Source organism: Rutidosis leptorrhynchoides, chromosome 5, assembly GCF_046630445.1.
Source record: "Rutidosis leptorrhynchoides isolate AG116_Rl617_1_P2 chromosome 5, CSIRO_AGI_Rlap_v1, whole genome shotgun sequence".
NCBI lineage: Eukaryota > Viridiplantae > Streptophyta > Magnoliopsida > Asterales > Asteraceae > Rutidosis > Rutidosis leptorrhynchoides.
In genome coordinates this window covers 322471079-322493357 of record NC_092337.1, presented here as the reverse complement: position 1 = coordinate 322493357, position 22279 = coordinate 322471079, and positions in this window count along the sequence as shown.

Sequence of the window (22279 nt, the reverse complement as noted above, 5' to 3'; positions counted from 1 at the left end):
CACAATAGTTGATTACATCGCGAGGTATTTTGACCTCTATATGATATATTTTACAAACATTGTATTCGTTTTTAAAAGACAAACTTTCTTTACAACGAAAGTTGACGGAATGCACACCATTTCATAATACATCCAACTATAATTGACATAATAATAATCTTGATGAACTCAATGACTCAAATGCAACGTCTTTCAAAATACACCATGAATGACTCCAAGTAATATCCTTAAAATGAGCTAATGCACAGCGGAAGATTTCTTTAATACCTGAGAATAAGCATGCTTTAAAGTGTCAACCAAAAGGTTGGTGAGTTCATAGGTTTATCATAACAATCATTTCAATATATTAATAGATCACAAGATTTCCGTTTATAAATATATGTAAACTCGCAAGTGTATAAGAGTATTCTATAAATTGTAGGCACCCGGTAACAAGCCTTAACGTTCATGTTTTACCCTCTGAAGTACACCAGATCAGGTGTGTTTAAAATAACCTCAAAGTACTAAAGCATCCCATAGTCAGGATGGGGTTTGTCAGGCCCAATAGATCTATCTTTAGGATTCGCGCCTACCGTACATAGACAAGTAGTTTAATGTTACCAAGCTAAGGGTATATTTTTGGTTTAAACCCACTTAGAATTAATTTTTGTACTTGTGCCTATTTCGTAAAACATTTATAAAACCGCGCATGTATTCTCAGCCCAAAAATATATATTGCAAAAGCAATTAAAAAGGGAGCAAATGAAACTCACCATACTGTATTTCGTAGTAAAAATACATATAATGTCATTTAACAAGTGCAAGGTTGGCCTCGGATTCACGAACCTATATTAATTATATATATTTATATGTTGGTCAATATTTGTCTAACAATTTTTGGTCAAGTCATAGTGTACCACAATCCTAATGCTCGAGACTAATATGCAAAAGTCAACAAAAGTCAACTTGACCCAAAATGACTTCTAAAATTTATACGTGTTTATTATATAACTTAACTATAGTCGTTTTATATATTTAAATATATTTATTAGATTTTATAATAATAAATGTCATTTATTAATAAAAATTTATATTAACGTTTATATATGATAAAATATACTTTTATATATCTTTAGTAGTAAAATTTATAAAGTTCACTTAATATCTTAAAACTATAGTGGTAAGTATTATTAATGTAATTATATTACGCGTGGTGAAAAATATATTTGTATCCCCTATTTATTTGTTAAAATAATATTGATCATAATAATAATAAGTAAAAGTTGTATTATTTTGTAATAATAATTATTATTATTCTATAAAAAAATAACAATATTTATATTTACTAAAAATGTTATTATGATAAAATGATAATACTAACATAATAGTAATAATGATATTTTATAATAACAATGATATTTCTATTAAAATAATAACGACGATAGTAATAATAATCATATTAATAATAATACTAAAATTCAGTTGACTATAACTTCAAATCCGTTCATCGAAACCATTCGATATCTAAATGAAAAGTTTTTAATTTTTCGCTAGCTTTCCAATGACATGCATATCATATACCCTATCTCAGTAGCATATGTATCTAATTCAGGATTCAACAAACCTATCTAAGGACAATATCGAATGTACAAGCATGCATAATCCTATATACTCGAGCACTAGTCAGGGATATACTATTGATATATAAAAGTTAAGTTATGAGTGCTCACGTATCAATATTGAGATTCAATATTGCAGGAAAGTACGTAGACGCAACGGAGATGATAAACACTAGATTGACCTCACGAGCATACCCATGAACCATACCCATCACCTCCATAGCTATAACCCATAATTTCCTTAGCTTCGACTCATTCAAAAAACTATTTTGAAATCACTCGGACATCACTCCGTCGTAATATTTTATGTATACTAATAATATCTTGAAATAATACAGAGCAAATATATATATATATATATATATATATATATATATATATATATATATATATATATATATATATATATATATATATATGTATATATATATATATATATATATATATATATATATATATGTATGTAAATCGATTGAGAGAGTTTAGAGAAATATATTTTCAAGTTTCTATGAAATAATGAAACCTATTGAATTCTATTTATAATAGATTTTTGAATTATTAAAGTGAATTATTAAAGTATGAATTATTAAAGTGAATTATTAAAGTATGAATTATTAAAGTGAATTATTAAAGTATGAATTATTAAATTGAATTATTAAAGTATGAATTATTAAAGTGAATTATTAAAGTATGAATTATTAAAGTGAATTATTAAACTATGAATTATTAAAGTGAATTATTAAAGTTAAAGTAAAGTAAAAGTAAAGTAAAGGTAAAGTTAAAGTATAGTAAAAGTATAAAAACTATGTATGTATAATACGCGTATAAATATATATAATATTAATTTAAATTGTTATATATATTTAATGAAATAAAATATAAATATCGTTATATTTATTATACTGGTTAAGTAATGAGTTGTCAAAAGTGATTCTAGATATTTATAAAAGTTATATACGTTTTAATAATAAAGTTCTTTTTAAACTGAAAACGTTTTTGTACGTTTGAAAATAGATTAATAGAATATTATGGAAACCAATTCTCCACTAGCTTTTATCTAACTTTCATAAATGACACTTTTTATTTTTATTTATAAATAGCTTTACAAATTATTCCGAATATCGTTAAGAGGAATAGATTTCTCAAATCATAGTGGACCTCTCAACAGAGACTTGTAATCATAATTCAATGTTTCTGATAATTCAATCATTTAATATATATATTTTTTTAATTTCATCGATAATCATATTGAAACAAATACGTTCATATAAAGCATTATACTTTTAAATACTTTGTTGACATTTTCAATTTATAACATATACACATATACATACATATTCATATATGTTCATTTAATGGTTCGTGAATCATTGGAATTTGGTCGAGGTTTAAATGAATGTATAAACATAGTTTAAAATCCTTGAGATTTAACTTAACAAACATTGCTTATCATGTCAGAATAATATAAAGATAAAGTTTAAATTTAGTCGGAAATTTCCGGGTCGTTACACTCATGTCGAGACTGGTTCCCATGGCTTCTTGTAAAGAACGCCAAAATCTAGAAGCAAAACGGGGATCGCGATCAGAGATGATCGATAAAGGTACACCGTGACGAGATACAACCTCCTTGATGTATAATTGAGCAAGTCTTTCCATTGTATCAGTTTCCTTCATCGCTAGAAAGTGTGCAGATTTGGTAAGGCGGTCAACAATAACCCAAATGGTATCGTATCCGCCCACCGTCTTTGGCAGCTTGGTGATAAAATCCATTGTGATCCTTTCCCACTTCCATTGTGGGATCTCCGGCTATTGAAGTAACCCAGAAGGTCTCTGATGCTCGGCTTTAACCTTCGAGCAAGTCAAACACTTACCAACATAAGTCGCAACGTCCTTCTTAAGATTCGGCCACCAATACTGTTCTTTAAGGTCGTGGTACATCTTGCCCGCTCCAGGATGAATCGAATATCTCGATTTTGTGTGCTTCATCAAGTATAAGGTTTCGTAGATCTCCATAACAAGGTACCCAAACTCTTCCGGCATAACATCGGAGTCCAGACTCCCTAACCTCAAATCGAGAGACAAGTATGTTCAAATGATCATGAGATATGTTCTCCTCCTTGAGAGCCTCATCTTGGGCTACTCTGATCTGGCTGTTGAGGTTCGAATGGATGGTAATGTTCAGAGCCCTAACACGAAGAGGTGCCGTCCTCTCCTTTCGGCTTAAAGCGTCAGCTACAACATTGGCCTTGCCAGGATGATAACGGAGTTCACAATCTTAGTCGTTGAGCGTCTCGATCCATCGACGCTGTCTCATATTCAGTTGCTTCTGATCGAAGATGTGCTGGAGACTCTTGTGATCGGTGAAGATAGTGCTCTTAGTTCCATACAAATAGTGTCTCCACAATTTGAGCGCAAAGACAATGGCTCCAAGTTCAAGATCGTGAGTAGTGTAGTTCCGCTCGTGAATCTTCAATTGGCGGGAGGCATAGGCAATAACCTTTGATCGTTGCATCAGTACACAGCCAAAACCACTCTTCGATGCATCACAATAAACAACAAAGTCGTCACTGCCTTCGGGAAGCGATAGGATAGGTGCGCTGGTTAACTTCTTCTTCAAAGTTTGAAATGCTGATTCGTGTGCGGGTTCCCAAATGAACTTCTTACCCTTGTGAGTCAGCGCGATCAAAGGACGCGCAATCAGAGAAAATCCTTCGATGAATCTTCGGTAGTAACCGGCGAGACCTAGGAATTGGCGAATATGCTTCGGAGTAGTGGGGGTCTCCCACTTGCTGATGGCTTCAATCTTGGCGGGATCAACTTTGATACCCTGGTCGCTCACCACGTGACCCAGAAACTGGACTTCCTTCAACCAAAATTCGCACTTGGAGAATTTGGCGTAAAGTTGCTCTTGTCTTAAGAGTTCAAGCACTAATCGGAGGTGTTGCTCATGTTCTTCTTCGCTCTTAGAGTCGATGAGGATATCATCTATGAAGACGATAACAAACTTATCCAGGTACAGCTTGCAGACACGATTCATGAGGTCCATGAACACGGCAGGTGCATTGGTCAATCCGAATGGCATCACGAGAAACTCATAATGACCATAATGAGTTCTAAATGCAGTCTTCATCACGTCACTTTCCTTCACCCTCAACTAGTGATAACCGGATGGCAAATCGATCTTTGAGTAGACACTCAATCCTTGTAGTTGATCAAAAAGGTCGTCAATTCGTGGAAGAGGATACCGATTCTTGATGGTCAATTTATTGAGTTCACGGTAGTCGATACACATACGGAAGGATCCATCCTTCTTCTTCACAAACAGAACCGGTGTACCCCAAGGCGAGAAACTTGGTTGGATAAACCCTCGATCAAGTAGCTCTTGTAGTTGACTCTGTAATTCTTGCATCTCAGAAGGTGCGAGTCTATAAGGTGCGCGAGCTACAGGTGCAGCTCCTGGCACTAAATCAATCTGAAACTCTACGGCTCTCTGCGGCGGCAATCCAGGCAATTCCTCTGGGAAGACATCGGAAAATTCGTTCACGATTCGAACGTCGTTCACGCTCTTCACCTCAGTTTCTACCGCTTTCACATGTGCTAGGATAGCAAAACGTCCCTTCTTCATAATCTTTTGCGCTTTCACGCAACTAATGAGGTTCAACTTCGAGGTACATCTCTCTCCATAGATGATCAGTGGTTCGCCATCTCCTTGTGGTATGCGAAGTGCTTTATCTCCACAAATAATATCGGCCCTTATCTTGCTCAACCAATCCATACCGACGATCACGTCAAAACTTCCCAGTTTGATAGGTATCAAGTCAATTTCGAAATCTGCACTGGCTATGTTGATAATAGCTCCACGACTAATATGGTCAACCTTTTCAAGTTTTCCATTGGCGACCTCGACAAGCATACTTTCTTTTAACGGAACTAATGACCAATTAATCTTATCGCAAAAATGTCTACATACATAACTTCTATCCGCACCAGTATCAAACAAGAAAGAAGCTAAACGATTGTTGATTTTGAATATACCTGTCCCCAAGTCGGGGTTATCGCGTGCATCCCTTGCATTAACATTAAAAGCTCTACCACGGGGTGGCCCGCCATCTTTTCGCTTGTTGGGGCATGCATTTCTGAAATGGCCCGTCTGTCCACATTCGTAGCACTTCTTAGGTCCATTGGTGTTCGGCTTCCCATTCAAAGTGGTGACCTTGCAGTCTTTTCCGATATGCCCAGCCCGTTGACACTTCTCACAGACAACATTGCAATACCCAGTGTGGTGTTTGTAACACCTCTTGCATTGAGGTAGGCTTCCTTTGTAATTCGGGTTGGAGTTGGTGTTGTTGTTGGGGTTTCCACCGTTGTTGTTTTGCCTAATGGTGGGGGTTTGGTCATAGGTTCTCCCCCTGTTGTTGTTGTTGTTGTTGTTGTTGTTGTTGTTGTTGTTGTTGTTGTTGTTATTGTTGTTATTATTATCCCACTTTCGCTTTTCGCTACTACCAGCTTCAAACTTAGCCTTCTCCGGCTCATCAATAATGATTTGGTTCATGAGAGTATGCGCCATGCGCATTGCTTCGGGAACATTCGGTGGTTTGGATGATGTGACGTTTCCTTTGATGGACTTAGGGAGTCCCCAGAAGTATCTCTCCATACGCTTGAATTCCGGTGTGACCATTGTCGGGCACATAAGAGCTAACTCAAGAAACCTCCTGTTGTAACCATCAAGGTCGTTCCCAACAGCCTTTAACTGCATAAATTTGATTTCCATCTTCTGGATTTCGGTTCTCGGACAATACTCATCAATCATTGCAGCCTTGAATTCCTCCCATGGCGTAGCATACGCCTCGTCAATGCCTTTCGCTTGAGCTAACGTGTTCCACCACGTTAGCGCGCCGTCAGATAGCGTGCATGAAGCAAACTTAGTCTTATTATCCTCCGAACAGTTGCTAACTCAGAATACTGATTCAAGTTTCTCGAACCATCTGGTGAGACCAACCGGTCCCTCGGTTCCACTGAAGTTATGTGGTTTGCAGCTCTGGAATTCCTTGTAAGTACACCCATTTCGAACGGGTGGGATAACTGGTGGTGGTGGTGGTGGAGCTTGAAGATTTCTTTCTGCTAGGGCTGTGGCTACACGTTCTTAGATCATCTCTTCAATTTGAGCAGCAGTAGGTGTGGATCGACCGTTAGCCATGATGTTCTAAACAAAAATTTTGACTCAAGTCAAAATCCAGTATTCAATATATAATAATATAGTATATATATAACAACCAACATGTAAACAGCACAACACATGTTAATTAAGTAACGCAAGTTGATACAAGTACTGCAAAACACCATACAGTAACGTAAATAGAACACTTGTGCAAAAAGTAACATCACAAAGTTTCCATTCATTAATAATAATAAGTTTCATACATCTGAATAAGTTCGTACAATACATAAGTGAAATATGAAACTACAACTAGATTACATCATGAAATCTAATACAAAAGGTCCTACGGTGAAGGTGGGTGTAGGATGTCTAAAACCTGAGCCAACTGCTCCTCGAGCTCAGTAACCCGAGCTCGGAGGATTCCCACCTCCCTTGTCAATTCCTCGACAGTGGGAGTTGGTGGGGCAAGCGGTGCTGGTGGTGTAGGTGGGGCCGGTGGAGCGGATGGTGCTGGTGGAGCGGGTGGTGCTGGTGGAGCGGGTGGTGCAGACCGCACAAAGGGGGGTGCAGATGTCCCGGATCCATAAATAGTCAGCACGTAACGAGGTGCCTTACATATGAGTGGGTCTGCAGGGTACGGCACAAGCCGCTTACGGGCAGTAACCCTCCGACGCCGACCAAAAGCGTTAGTGAAAGCACGACCTCCATTCACCCCTGGAATGACGGTGCCATCAGGACGGTACCGCTTCTTCGGCGGGGTGGAGGGTGCCTGAATAGGTATATCAGCCGGGTCCTCGTCGTCACTGGAGTCTGATGAAGAATCATCTAATGAAGAATCGGCGGATGATGAGTCATCCGAATCATGTGGTGGTGGTACGGGTGGCTGAACCGGTAGTCCGAAGGCAGCCAACATCTCTCTGTGTCTGCCTGGCAGAATCAGCACTAAACGTCCGTCGGGAGTGCGTCGGCAAGGCGTGCGTATATGGTTACAAAATGGCCCTTCCCCGAACTCCGCGGGAATGTCAATCCCACCGATGCGGGGCTGTAACCCCGAGGGTCCGGGAGCAGACGGAGCTGGAATCTCCGTAGGGCCTACGTGTCCATCGGAAGCAGCCACTGGGGCAGGTGTACTACTACTGGCTCCGGAAGTAGAAGTGCTGGGATCACTAATGGGTAGCGGGACCGGTGTATCGGCAGCAGCAGCAGGTGGGGCAACGGGGTCTGCGTCTGAACTGTCCAAAATGCTAGCAGGTGGAGCATCCGACATCTGAACAAGGAAAATAAATTTTCCATGTCAGTAAGTCATAAAGCAAGCACGTATTAGGCCAACAGTTTAAATCATGTATAACAATAAGTAGCATGGCAATAACAGCAAATCGTACGAAGGTAGCATGCAATCGAAAGCAAGTAATATCATACAGTAGTGAAATCATGTAGTAACATATGGCATATAGCAGTGAAAGTAAGCAGCAGCATGCAGTAAGTTCAGCGGAAACACGTAAACTAGCAAGTTGTAGATTAGTCCTATTAGTGAATCCTACTCGGGTCGGTCTTAGACTCACTAATGCAACCTAATTCCCTACAACCAATGCTCTGATACCAAATGTGATGCCCCGTACAAAACCATCGTGTACGAATCATCAACAACAGGATCATTACAAGCTTAAGTACTATATGCGATTTCAAAAAGAGTTTGCATTCATAAATAATGTGATGTCTAAACCAACATCGAATGTTTTACAATTCAAAAGCATGCTTCCCTAAGTAGAAGCAAATAATAAGTGTATGTGATCACAACGGTCGTTACAAGTCATAGTTCAAAAGTACTAATGTTTGAATGCAAAAATAAAGTAGTTCATGCGATAGCAACTCTAAGCAGCGGGTGTCTACAGCATGACTAGTACACAGCGGAAGCTAACCTCAAGCACCTGAGAAAAACATGCTTGAAAACGTCAACACAAAGGTTGGTGAGCTATAGTTTAAGTATAACAGTATGTAAGGTAGGCCACGAGATTTCAGTGCTACAAAGAGCGTTTCAAAACAGTATGATAAAGTATATGTTAACCGTGGGCACTTGGTAACTAACTTAACGTTTATACCCCCTGAAAGTACACTTGGCAAGTACGTATGTATACGAAGTATTAAACACTCGTTAAATGCTAGTGCGACTAGCCCAGTGGGGATGTCAAACCCTATGGATCCATATCTAAGATTCGCGTTCACGGTTCAAAAACCAATGATTAAACGTTACCGATCTAAAGGGAATGTTTATGCCGTTGTATAACCCACACATATATAAGTTTAAGTACTCGTACCTAGTATGTAAAACATAAAATCCGGATGTATTCTCAGTTCCCAAAATAAGTTAAAGTAAAAAGGGAATGCTATAACTCACAATGATAATGTAGTCGTAAAGTCGGTTCGGAAAAGGTGTGCAAGTAAACGGTCCGAAAGTCCTCAACCTAAGTCAAATAGTAATAAGTCAGTAAATCGTCTTAATAGGTTTAAAAGTATGTAAATAAGCTCTTAAGGGTCATCATCATTCATCATCAAACAAAAAGGCGTAAAGTAAGTTTCGTTTATGAAAGTAGTTTACAACAAAGGCTGACTTCCGTCAGTCACCACGGCCTCTACCCTTACTGGATTAAGGTGAGACTAGTGGCCATGGCTCCATCTATGAGTCCTTTAGTTGTGGTAAAATTTACAGAAGCAAACTCGTCTTGGTTTGACCGTGGCGATGATCTAAGTGCGAGTAGGTCCGAAATTTCTGCACAACGTTAAAGGACATAGTGACGATCGGAGGGCCATAAATCCTAAACCGTAACTCGGATTAAGACGAGTCCTATATGAAAAGTTATATACTCGAAAAGATCTATTTGAAAATCATGGTTAGAACAGTCCAGGTCTACTGGTCTGTTACAGAAACAGCAGGTCAGTAGGTTTTGGACAGAAACAGTAAGTTTAGGTGAGTTCCGGTGGTCTTGGTGCTTGATGTTCATCATGGTTCTCGTCCTTGATGCATATAGCTTCAAGTGTACAACTCATTGATGTGTCTACATCATATTGACCAAGATTTGACCATCATAACCCAAGTGCAAGTCTAAGACATGAAGCACAACTCACTTAAGAGTTGTATGAAGTTTGATGAATCAAAGTTACATCAAAGTCTTAGTTCTAACACATACATGAACTTTAAAGCTAATAAAAAGTTACAAACTTGAAAGTAAACTAACTAATCAAGATCTTAAGATGTAGAACATAGTTCTTAGTTAGATCTTGAAGATCCAAGACCCAAAAGTCTAGATCAAGCATAAGTATACTAAGTTATTTTTAAAGAAAACTTATTTGTGTGTTCTTGAACTTTCAAAGTTAACCTTTAGTTCAAGATTAATGAGATCAAGGTTAACTAGTAACACTTGACCAATAATAACCAACAAACATAAAATTAATGTGCAAGTAACTAAATAAACTAAGTAAACAAGAAAAAGGTTCATGGTTTGTTCATACTTTTAAAAATTCAACCAAGGTTTGATCTTTAAGTAAAGTAAACTTTAAGTTTACTTCAAGAACTACAAGTATGAGTTACAATACAAGAACTTACAAACTTTTGAAACAATAAAAGTAGAATCATAAACTAGTGAGTTTATGTTCTTATGTTCTTGATAAATACAAGATATTATTAAGAATCAAACTAGTAAGTTTGATCTTGTAACTAGTAAAGAACAACTAACAATTATATGTAATAAACTAACAACAACAAGTAATCAAACAACAACAAATGATGATGATGATATAGGTAGCATATGCTACAGTTTTACAAGAGAAAAGAAAGGAAGAAAAGCTTCATGTTCTTACAAGTATGTAGAAAGAATTGAGAGAGAAATGAAGCAAGTATGTGTGTGTGTTTTTGAGAGAGAAATGCAAATGAATGAAGTGATGAATAATGAAATCAAAACTCCCCATATGGTGCCCTCAACCTCACGGTTTTGCTGCAGCAAAATGGAGGGAGAAGTTTGTTTGTTGGATACTTGGATGAAAAGCTTACAAAAGATGGATATTAAGGGTGCATGCATGGGGAAGGTGTGCAACTAGATTCCAAGTCTTTTTTTAACTAACTAGTTCATGATCTAATTGATACTTACAAGTGAAAGAGTGGCTAGTTAGTCCACTTAAAATGTAGGGTGGGCTTATAAGCCCAAAACCATGAGTCCATTAACATTAAACAAAGCCCAAGTTCAATAAATCACAAGTTAAACCAATTAAAGCCCAAGTAACTAACTAATAGTCTTAGTTAATTAAAATGATTAATAAACTTAATCATGAATGCAAATAATATCTAAAAATATTATTCGTGAAAGTTCCGGGTGTCACAAAGACGTTTCGAGCAATTAAACTCAAGTACGTTAAGTCATGGCAACGTGTAAATGTAATAACATACATTTGTTTAATCACACATATTAATAATAACAATTATTAATAAATAAACGTTGGAAATTCCAGGGTCGTTATACGTAGTGCAATGACAAAATCATCTCACCGATGTTCGATAATACAATCTTTATAGAAATCGAACAATAATTTTACAACGGTAGCTAGTGCGTAGTGCAATGCAAAATCATCACACCGAGGGTAGTTAAAACGGTAGCTAATGCGTAGTGCAATGACAAAATCATCTCACCGTTACTAACTACTAAATCGAACCATTTCGATAGCTAATGCGTAGTGCAATGACAAAATCATCTCACCGATGGTCGATAATACAATCTTATAGAAATCGAACCTCTGAATCCAAATAATTCTATCATAGAATGTAGTTCGAGTATTTGTGTCTATTTCGTCAAACATTTATAAAAGCAGTTCATGTATTCTCAGTTCAAAAATATAGATTTCAAAGGCATTTAGTAAAGCAGTTGTAAAAACAGCGCATGTATTCTCAGTCCCAAAATGTAAAGAGTAAAAGGGAGCAAATGAAACTCACGATACGATATTTTGTAGTAAAAATATTCATACGACGGAACTTAACAATGCAGGGTTGGCCTCGAATTCACGAACTTATATCATTATATATATATATATATATATATATATATATATATATATATATATATATATATATATATATATATATATATATATTAGTGATGTCATTTTCTATTAATAACTTGTATGTTTCATAAATGTATTCATTTTATGTACTTTAAATAAATAAAAATATAGTTATCTTATATGTATTAAGTATAGCTTTATATAACAAATAGTTACTTGATAAAATAATACTAATGTTAAAAATAATAATAATAATAATAATAATAATAATAATAATAATAATAATAATAATAATAATAATAATAATAATAATAATAATGATAATAATAATAAAAATAGTAATGATAATAATAATACTATTAATAATAATAATAATAATAACTATGATAATAAGGACTTTACTAGTAATGATAATAATAATAATAAGAGTAATAATAATAATAATAATAATAATAATAATAATAATAATAATAATAATAATAATAATAATAATAATAATAATAATAATAATAATAATAATAATAATAATAATAATAATAATAATAATAATAATAATAATAATAAATGGTTACAACCTTTAAAGAAAAGCTCAAAAAAATACGCCACTGCCGGGACTCGAACTCGAGACCTCTCTCTTATCAATTTCCTTCTAAATCGCTACAACAATCGTCACTTTCTTGAATTAATACCCTCTAATAATTATTTTAATCCGAAATTTCATGTTGTCTTCAAGACAGAACCCATATTACATATTATTAACAGTTTCAGCCCAAATGTAATCTAGTTGGGTCTCGGCCCAATTGAAATAGAATTTTGGCCCGACATGTAAATAATTGAAACCCAATTGTAGCCCATATCCATATTTGATTTCGTGTATATATGTCATATACGTAGAAGCTCACTAGGGTTTCCTGGTACCCTTTTCTTAACGCATAGAGAAAAAAAATATATCAAACGCACGGTTTCTGAATGTAACAGCCTGATGTGCGAAACGTGGTATATGAATTGTTGTATGAAATTGTATGGAAAATACCGGTTTTAAAGATTACACACACTGACGGGCAGTGTACCCTATCGTGTAGTAGTATAGATAATGGTAAAATCCGTGTATCGTTCTAAGGACAGTTATATGTGCAAGTTAAGATTGTATAAACTAAATTGTGATTAAGCTAAAATAAATGAAATCAAACAAATACAAGATATTGGGTTGCCCTTTTACGATGGACAAATCAATAAACGAATAAGTTTAAAAGATAATATTTTTGGTATTTTAGATTTATAAAAATGAAAAGATAGTTTTTATATCAAATAAAACAAATATGCTCATCTAGACTTTTTACCCTCGATGTTGATTGTTGTTTTAGGTTTAGGACCGGATTGATTGACTACACATGAGAACTAATTAATTGGTTTACCAAGAGTAGTCTTGCGCAAACACTCAAACGGGATTACACGACGCAAGTGATGTTCTTGTCATCTAAGACCTCCTATTTGTAATTAACTAATTCAACTAGTCTAAAGACTTGAATGATGATCATGCCAATGATGTGTTGATCATGATCCACTCCTATGTCAACTAATGGTTTACCTTAGTTCATTCCCTTGGTCCGGTTAAATGCCCAATTCACCCAACCCAAGTAATCAATTTAGTATAGTAATAGGATCCCTATAAACGTCACTAGATAAGGCAAATTACTAACGCTTATTAGTTATATGGAATCGAGTAGTGAAAATATGCATAACAGATTCTAGGGAAGTGATCGTTCTCCTAGACAACTACACATATCAATTAAGCTATCCGAAAGTATCTACAAGAGTCGTTCTTACATTCCTATAGAGATTAACCATTTGAACGCAACTTACCCCTTTTGATCAAAGACGGGCAAACACTTGTCACTAGGTGTAAATCAATATACTAAATCAACAAGATGATGTTTCTTAGTTGAACAAGTATACTAACTAATTGAATCGAAAAGACTAAACTTAAAAAGAATGGTTCTTTTATTCAAACATCAAACTATCATGCATAAGAACAATCAATTAACAAAAGTAAACAATCAATATCTCGGTTATTTATCTAGACAAGCATAAAAAGAACTAGCTAACAATCATAATTAAAGGCAATAACAAACTGGAAACAAAGATAGAATTCATTGAACTAACAAGAATCAACCTCTTGAAGCAATCTTGGATGATGATCCTCATGATTCTTGATTCCGGATTGAAATGATGGATTAGGTGATCCTGGATTACTCCAAGGATCTCATTGAATCGTAACCTTAGCCTCTGAAAATGACTGTGAACTGTTGTCTTGAAATGAAGCTGGAAATGGAATTAAATAAGCTGAAAAGTAGTCGAAAAGTACTGTGCGCGGCGTGCACAGTAAGGGTGCGCTGAGCGCACTCTTCACATACTCCACTTTTTCTTTACAGCTCGACATCGCACGTTCAAATCTGCTTATCTGGAAAAAGTATTCGTAGGGGTGCGCTAAGCGCACTACTGTGCGCGGCGCGCACTAGGATTGACGCACTTCGGTTTTGGCCAAGAACTCTTCTGATCAAAATTATGCATTGTACGCTGAGCGCACCCTTTGTGGTGCGCTGAGCGTACCCTTCTGTCTTTGGATTTCTGGTCTTGTTTTCGATCTCTGAGCTGTATCATACATAATCTCCCATATTTCTTCAAGTTTACAATGATTCTAGACTATATTACAATAATATGAAATACAAACGGAATTACTATATTTACATACGAAATAAATAACAATAGGACGTGATATTATGACTAAAGATATGACTAATTTGAGTAATATCAAAATCCCCCATACTTAACTCTTGCTTGTCCTCAAGCAAGTCTTGTTCTAATCATTCGTATACAAAACACACACATAAAACAATCACGCGCATTATTTGAAGTACATATTACACGAATCACACGAATTACGTAAAACACACTCAAACTCACGCTATATGAAACCCATAAAACACAAATGGAATACACACTCACACTTTTATGAACACATATTTACACAATTAGAATACACACTCGGGTTAAGGTACAGACACAATTTATGAAACACACGCACACATTTGAATTATTTAGGAGAGACGAACTTCGGTGAAGTTCTTTTAAAGTTTGGATCCTTAGAGAAAATTGGATCTTTGAGAAAACGTTTTAAGATTTTGAAAATGTCAATGCTAGTTTTTAAACTAGACACATTTTCCGGTTTTAACCACAAATTCCGGTTGAGGGTAACTGAAAACCGAAGTCTCAGTCGGCGATTAGCAAGCTATCCGCCCCCATTATTGTAGTATCATGGAACTCTTAACCGGGCACCCCCTGACGCGATATAAATATCGGTCTTTCATGACAATTTGTACATTTAAATCAAGGGTTAAAACTGCGAAGACTAAGCTATCGCGTGGGACAGATCCTGCTCCAGCTTATGCACCATAATCGGTCTTGCACTGGATAGCGACTTAGATTTACCCTACCAAGTTTATTTTCGGGTTTGAAAGTTCAAGACTTTCTCTTCCCACTGTACCTTTATATCATGATATGATATTGGTATGAAATGACATAGTTTAGGAAGTTTGCTATATCAAGTAAGGTAACATTAGGAAGACTTTACTTCCTTCAAGGATGGACTAGATATATCCTTTAGGTTTAGTGACATTATTCTTTTTCCTTTCAAGCCAAAAGTATTTTAAACATTTTTCTTAGCAAAATTTGGTGATAGTAATTCGAAAAGATTGGTAAAATCCCCCACACTTGGCTTTTTCGTTAAGACTTTTATTTCAAAAAATTTTAAAATTTCCCATTAAATTACGAAAATGAGCCAAGTTAAATACTGTTTGAATACCCGCGAGAATTTGTACTATCCCCCACACTTAAGATTAAGTAATGCCCTCATTACGTAAAATCAGTAAAATTTAAATTCGAGAGGGCAATAGTGAGAAAAAAATTCGAAAAACCTAGGTTCAAAAACCGAAGATCGTGGAATATAGGTGAGCGATGGCGCATCCTTCAGTCCTTGATCTTCATCACACAAATTCTAATTTGATAGGTACTTTGCTGAATTTTAATGCTAGTGTCACTAAAACCTTGAAAAACATCGTGCACTTTTATTAACGCGTCATGCACTCTACTCGACCCCAGATTTTAATGCCCAGTGGGGTTAAACTCCCCCACACTTTATCAGACGAGAAGTAAAGTCAGTGGAAAAAGTTCCACGAATAAGAATAGTGAGCCAGTCATTTACACCTCGGGTGGTGTATATTATATGAGATAAATCCTTTTTCAGTTTCACGAAAAAGGATGACCTAACCCGAGGGTTAACACATGACTCCCCTCTAAGTGCGGTTTTCAGTAAAACTTTTATTCTTGTTGGTGGATCTTGGTCAAATGGGTCTTTATAGATTGTCTTCCCCAAATTGACATCCTCTGGAATAAGCGTGGACCCGCTTTGAATCTCAACTATTGAGCGGGGCTCAATTTCCAGTTTCAATTTCTTTAATTCTTCAGTTGTAGGTTCATAAAAATTAGCCATGAGAACGAGTAGCAAATCATCTTCCTCCTTTACCACAATCTCATCTATATAACTAGAAGAGTAAGAATGTAACTCGGGGAAATCCTGCAAAAGCTCAGAAAGTGGATATAAATGAGTACATTTTTCAACTATCAGTTCGTCTTGCAAAATAGATTGTGAAGTTATAAGTTGTGGAGCTAGACTAGACTCTATCACATTTGAATTTTCTTGAAACAGAATCAATGGTGAATAATGATCGGTAGCAAGTTGCATAGTGGGTAGGGGACTCGAATGTTTTACGTTCAGATTCATGCAACATTGCCAAGACCCATAAAAACACGGGCAGAAACCTTCGACTATCATCCTCTCTTTCATAGACATGTTTTTAGTGTTAACCACAACTTCATTTTCTTCTTTCTCTTGGTACCCCTCGTTCACTAGGAGATAAATATAATTCGATTAGTTTTCTCTGTTCTACTCTCATTCTCTCACCCATTGTAATATTCCTGTGGTCAACCATTTTCCTGCAACTGACAAAAACTAGAAAAGAATAAAAGCACCGACACTAAACACTGATAAAAAAATAAAAAAATAATAAAAAAAATCTAAAAAAATAAAAAAAAATAATCACAACTTAGTAAACAATTCTTATCTTGACACAACTGTCTCCGGCAGCGGCACCAAAAACTTGATGTGCGAAACGTGATATATGAATTGTTGTATGAAATTGTATGGAAAATACCGGTTTTAAAGATTACACACACTAACGGGCAGTGTACCCGATCATGTAGTAGTATAGATAATGGTAAAATCCGTGTATCGTTCTAAGGACAGTTATATGTGCAAGTTAAGATTGTATAAACTAAATTGTGATTAAGCTAAAATAAATGAAATCAAACAAATACAAGATATTGGGTTGCCCTTTAACGATGGACAAATCAATAAACGAATAAGTTCAAAAGACAATATTTTTGGTATTTTAGATTTATAAAAATGAAAAGATAGTTTTTATATCAAATAAAACAAATATGCTCATCTAGACTTTTTACCCTCGATGTTGATTCTTGTTTTAGGTTTAGGACCGGATTGATTGACTACGCATGAGAACTAATTAATTGGTTTACCAAGAGTAGTCTTGCGCAAACACTCAAACGGGATTACACGACGCAAGTGATATTCTTGTCATCTAAGACCTCATATTTGTAATTAACTAATTCAACTAGTCTAAAGACTTGAATGATGATCATGCCAATGATGTGTTGATCATGATCCACTCCTATGTCAACTAATAGTTTAGCTTAGTTCATTCCATTGGTCCGGTTAAATGCCCAATTCACCCAACCCAAGTAATCAATTTAGTATAGTAATAGGATCCTCATAAACGTCACTAGATAAGGAAAATTACTAACACTTATTAGTTATATGGAATCGAGTAGTGAAAATATGCATAACAGATTCTAGGGAAGTGATCGTTCTCCTAGACAACTACACATATCAATTAAGCTATCCGAAAGTATCTACAAGAGTCGTTCTTACATTCCTATAGGGATTAACCGTTTGAATGCAACTTACCCCTTTTGGTCAAAGACGGGCAAACACTTGTCACTAGGTGTAAATCGATATACTAAATCAACAAGATGATGTTTCTTAGTTGAACAAGTATACTAACTAATTGAATCGAAAAGACTAAACTTAACAAGAATGGTTCTTTTATTCAAACATCAAACTATCATGCATAAGAACAATCAATCAACAAAAGTAAACAATCAACATCTTAGTTATTTATCTAGATAAGCATAAAAAGAACTAGCTAACAATCATAATTAAAGACAATAACAAACTGGAAACAAAGATAGAATTCATTGAACTAATAACAATTGACCTCTTGAAGCAATCTTGGATGATGGATTAGGTGATCCTGGATTACTCCAAGGATCTCATTGAATCGTAACCTTAGCCTCTGAAAATGACTGTGAACTGGTGTCTTGAAATGAAGCTGGAAATGGAATTAAATAAGCTGAAAAGTAGTCGAAAAGTACTGTGCGTGGCGCGCACAGTAAGGGTGCGCTGAGCTCACTCTTCACCTACTCCACTTTTTCTTTACAGCTCGACATCGCACGTTCAAATCTGCTTTTCTGGTAAAAGTGCGCGTAGGGGTGCGCTTAGCGCACTACTGTGCGTGGCGCGCACTAGGCTTGGCGTACTTCGGTTTTGGCCAAGAACTCTTCTGATCAAAATTATGCATTGTGCGCTGAGCGCACCCTTTGTGGTGCGCTGAGCGCACCCTTCTGTCTTTGGATTTCTGGTCTTGGTTTCGATCTCTGAGCTGTATAATACATAATCTTCCATATTTCTTCAAGTTTACAATGATTCTAGACTATATTACAATAATATGAAATACAAATGGAATTACTATATTTACATATGAAATAAACAACAATAGGACGTGATATTACGACTAAAGATATGACTAATTTGAGTAATATCACAGCCCGTCAGGTTTCGGTTTATCATCATTTTCGTATCATCATATTCTTAACTAATATCATTTTAATCTAATCTAAACACCATCATTATCGTTATTGTATCACGATCATCAGCCTCGTTTCACCTCATATATCATCATCTTATCATCACACGAACATCTCTTTCATCGTAAAACATAAATAGAAGTAAAAACAGAAAACGAGTAATCACCTATCAGATTACTGTTCATTGTCTTCTCCGATTGTCATCATAAACAGAAGCCAACCGAAGCTGTAGCAGGTAGCAGTAAGTGGTGGCTATTTCATGGTGTTGGCTTTCGACTAGAACAGAAACAAATACAGTAGCAGCTTCAATAAAAAATTTCTGGGTGTTCGAATAGAAGTAGATAGCTTAGTGATGATTCTTTGATAGTGTTTGAAGCGATTGAGTCAGGTTGTTTCCAGTCGAAGAACATAGCAATAGCAGCGAAAAGAAAAGAAAGAAAGAGAGAAAAAAATAGAAAAAAATAGGAAAAAATAGAAAAAAAAAATAGAATGATGGTGGTGATGATTCTTGGACTAGAGCAGGAGAAAGAAAAGAGGAGAGAGAGAGAAGTGAAAGAGGGAGACGGGTTATGGTAGTTGTTTCTGGTATCTCGTGACTTAAACAAAAACTTGCAGTAATTATTGCAGGTTACGGTGGTGGTTGCAAAAGAAGGAAGCGAGCAAAGGCGGCGGTGGTATGAGGAAGAAAATGAGAGTGGTGGTAACCGATGGTTAAAGTGATTTTTGTGGGTCGTTAATCAAAACAGAAATAGAAAACATATGTATCGAGCAAGTGGGTTTTGATCATAAAAGGTGGTGTTTTATGGAGGTAGAGGATGGTGACTCTTGGTGTTGTTCAATGGAGATGGTGGTGGTTTTAGAGTGATGGTAGCCGAAGATGGTGTTTGATATGATGAAAGTTATGGCGGTTCACGGTGGTTCAAGTGGTGGTGGTTGTCAATGATTTGTGTTTGAGTACGTACCATATTGTGTGCATATATATATATATATATATATATATATATATATATATATATATATATATATATATATATATATATATATATATATATATATATATATATATATATATATATATATGCACAATATTTTCATAAAGTAAGAGATGAATATATTATATATATAATATGGTTGTGGTTAAATGAATCAAAAGAAACAGTAACCAGAATAGTATAGCAGCCTTTGAATTTGGATGATTCTACCGACAGTTTTGACGGACTGTGTATCGTACGAAATCAGTGGCGGATAAAAGTGTTCAGAAAAATCTAATATTTTTAAATTAACTATATTTATTTATTTTGGTCATTATGGTATAAAATTCGATCCTTAATTTGTTAAATAAAAATTAGATCAACTGTCCCTCTCATGAAATGTCCCGTTCATATTGATTATAAACGTTCCATATTAATTGATTTCGTTGCGAGGTTGTGACCTCTATATGAGATGTTTTTCAAAGACTGCATTCATTTTTAAAACAACCATAACCTTTATTTTATCAATAAAGGTTTTAAAAACATTACGTAGATTATCAAATAATGATAATCTAAAATATACTGTTTACACGACCATTACATAATGGTTTACAATAGAAATATATTACATCGACATATGTTTCTTGAATGCAGTTTTTACACAATATCATACAAACATGAACTCCAAATCTTGTCCTTATTTTAGTATGTAACAGCGGAAGCTCTTAATATTCACCTGAGAATAAACATGCTTTAAACGTCAACAAAAATGTTGGTGAGTTATAAGTTTAACCTATATATATCAAATCGTAACAATAGACCACAAGATTTCATATTTCAATACACATCCCATACATAGAGATAAAAATCATTCATATGGTGAACACCTGGTAACCGACATTAACAAGATGCATATATAAGAATATCCCCATCATTCCGGGACACCCTTCGGAAATGATATAAATTTCGAAGTACTAAAGCATCCGGTACTTTGGATGGGGTTTGTTAGGCCCAATAGATCTATCTTTAGGATTCACGTCAATTAGGGTGTCTGTTCCCTAATTCTTAGATTACCAGACTTAATAAAAAGGGGCATATTCGATTTTGATAATTCAACCATAGAATGTAGTTTGTGTCTATTTTGTAAATCATTTATAAAACCTGCATGTATTCTCATCCCAAAAATATTAGATTTTAAAAGTGAGACTATAACTCACTTTCACGGATATTTCCTTCCTCGGAAATAAGACTTGGTCACGGATCGATTCACGAACCTATACAAATATGTACATATATATCAAAGTATGATCAAAATATAATTACAACCATTTTTATTATGTTTTAAATATTTAAGTGTATTAAGTCAGCTGTCCTCGTTAATAACCTACAACTAGTTGTCCACAGTTAGATGTACAGAAATAAATCGATATATATTATCTTGAATCAATCCACGACCCAGTGTATACACGTCTCAGGCTAGATCACAACTCAAAGTATATATATTTTTGGAATCAACCTCAACCCTGTATAGCTAACTCCAACATTACTGCATATAGAGTGTCTATGGTTGTTCCAAATAATATATATACATGGGTCGATATGATATGTCAAAACATTTGCATACGTGTCTATGGTATCCCAAGATTACATAATATATTAGAATACATGTATAATACAATATAAGTTAGCTAGGATATGATTTGTATAGATTTGTTAAACATTTCCCGTAGCTAAAAAGATCAAAAATATCCAATCTAGTTTTACCCATAACTTCTTCATTTTAAATCCGTTTTGAGTGAATCAAATTGCTATGGTTTCATATTGAACTCTAATTTAAGAATCCAAATATAAAAAGTATAGGTTTATAGTGGGAAATTTAAGTTACATGTCAATTACTAAAGAGGTAGTCATTTCCGTCGAAATAACGACATCTTGATGACCATTTTGAAAAACATACTTTCACTTTGAGTTTAACCAAGATTTTTGGATATAGTTTCATGTTCGTATGAAAAATAATTTCCTAGAAGAACAACTTTTAAATCAAAGTTTATCATAGTTTTTAATTATCCAAACCAAAACAGCCCCCGGTTTCACTACGACGGCGTATATCCGATTTTATGGTGTTCATCGTGTTTTCAGGTTTTAAATCATTAAGTTAGCATATCATATAGATATAGAACATGTGTTAAGTTGATTTTAAAAGTCAAGTTAGAAGGATTAACTTTTGTTTGCGAACAAGATTAGAATTAACTAAACTATGTTCTAGTGATTACAAGTTTAAACCTTCGAATAAGATAGCTTTATATGTATGAATCGAATGATGTTATGAACATCATTACTACCTCAAGTTTTCTGTATAAAACTACTGGAAATGAGAAAAATGGATCTAGCTTCAAAGGATCCTTGGATGACTTGAAAGTTCTTGAAGCAGAATCATGACAAAAAAA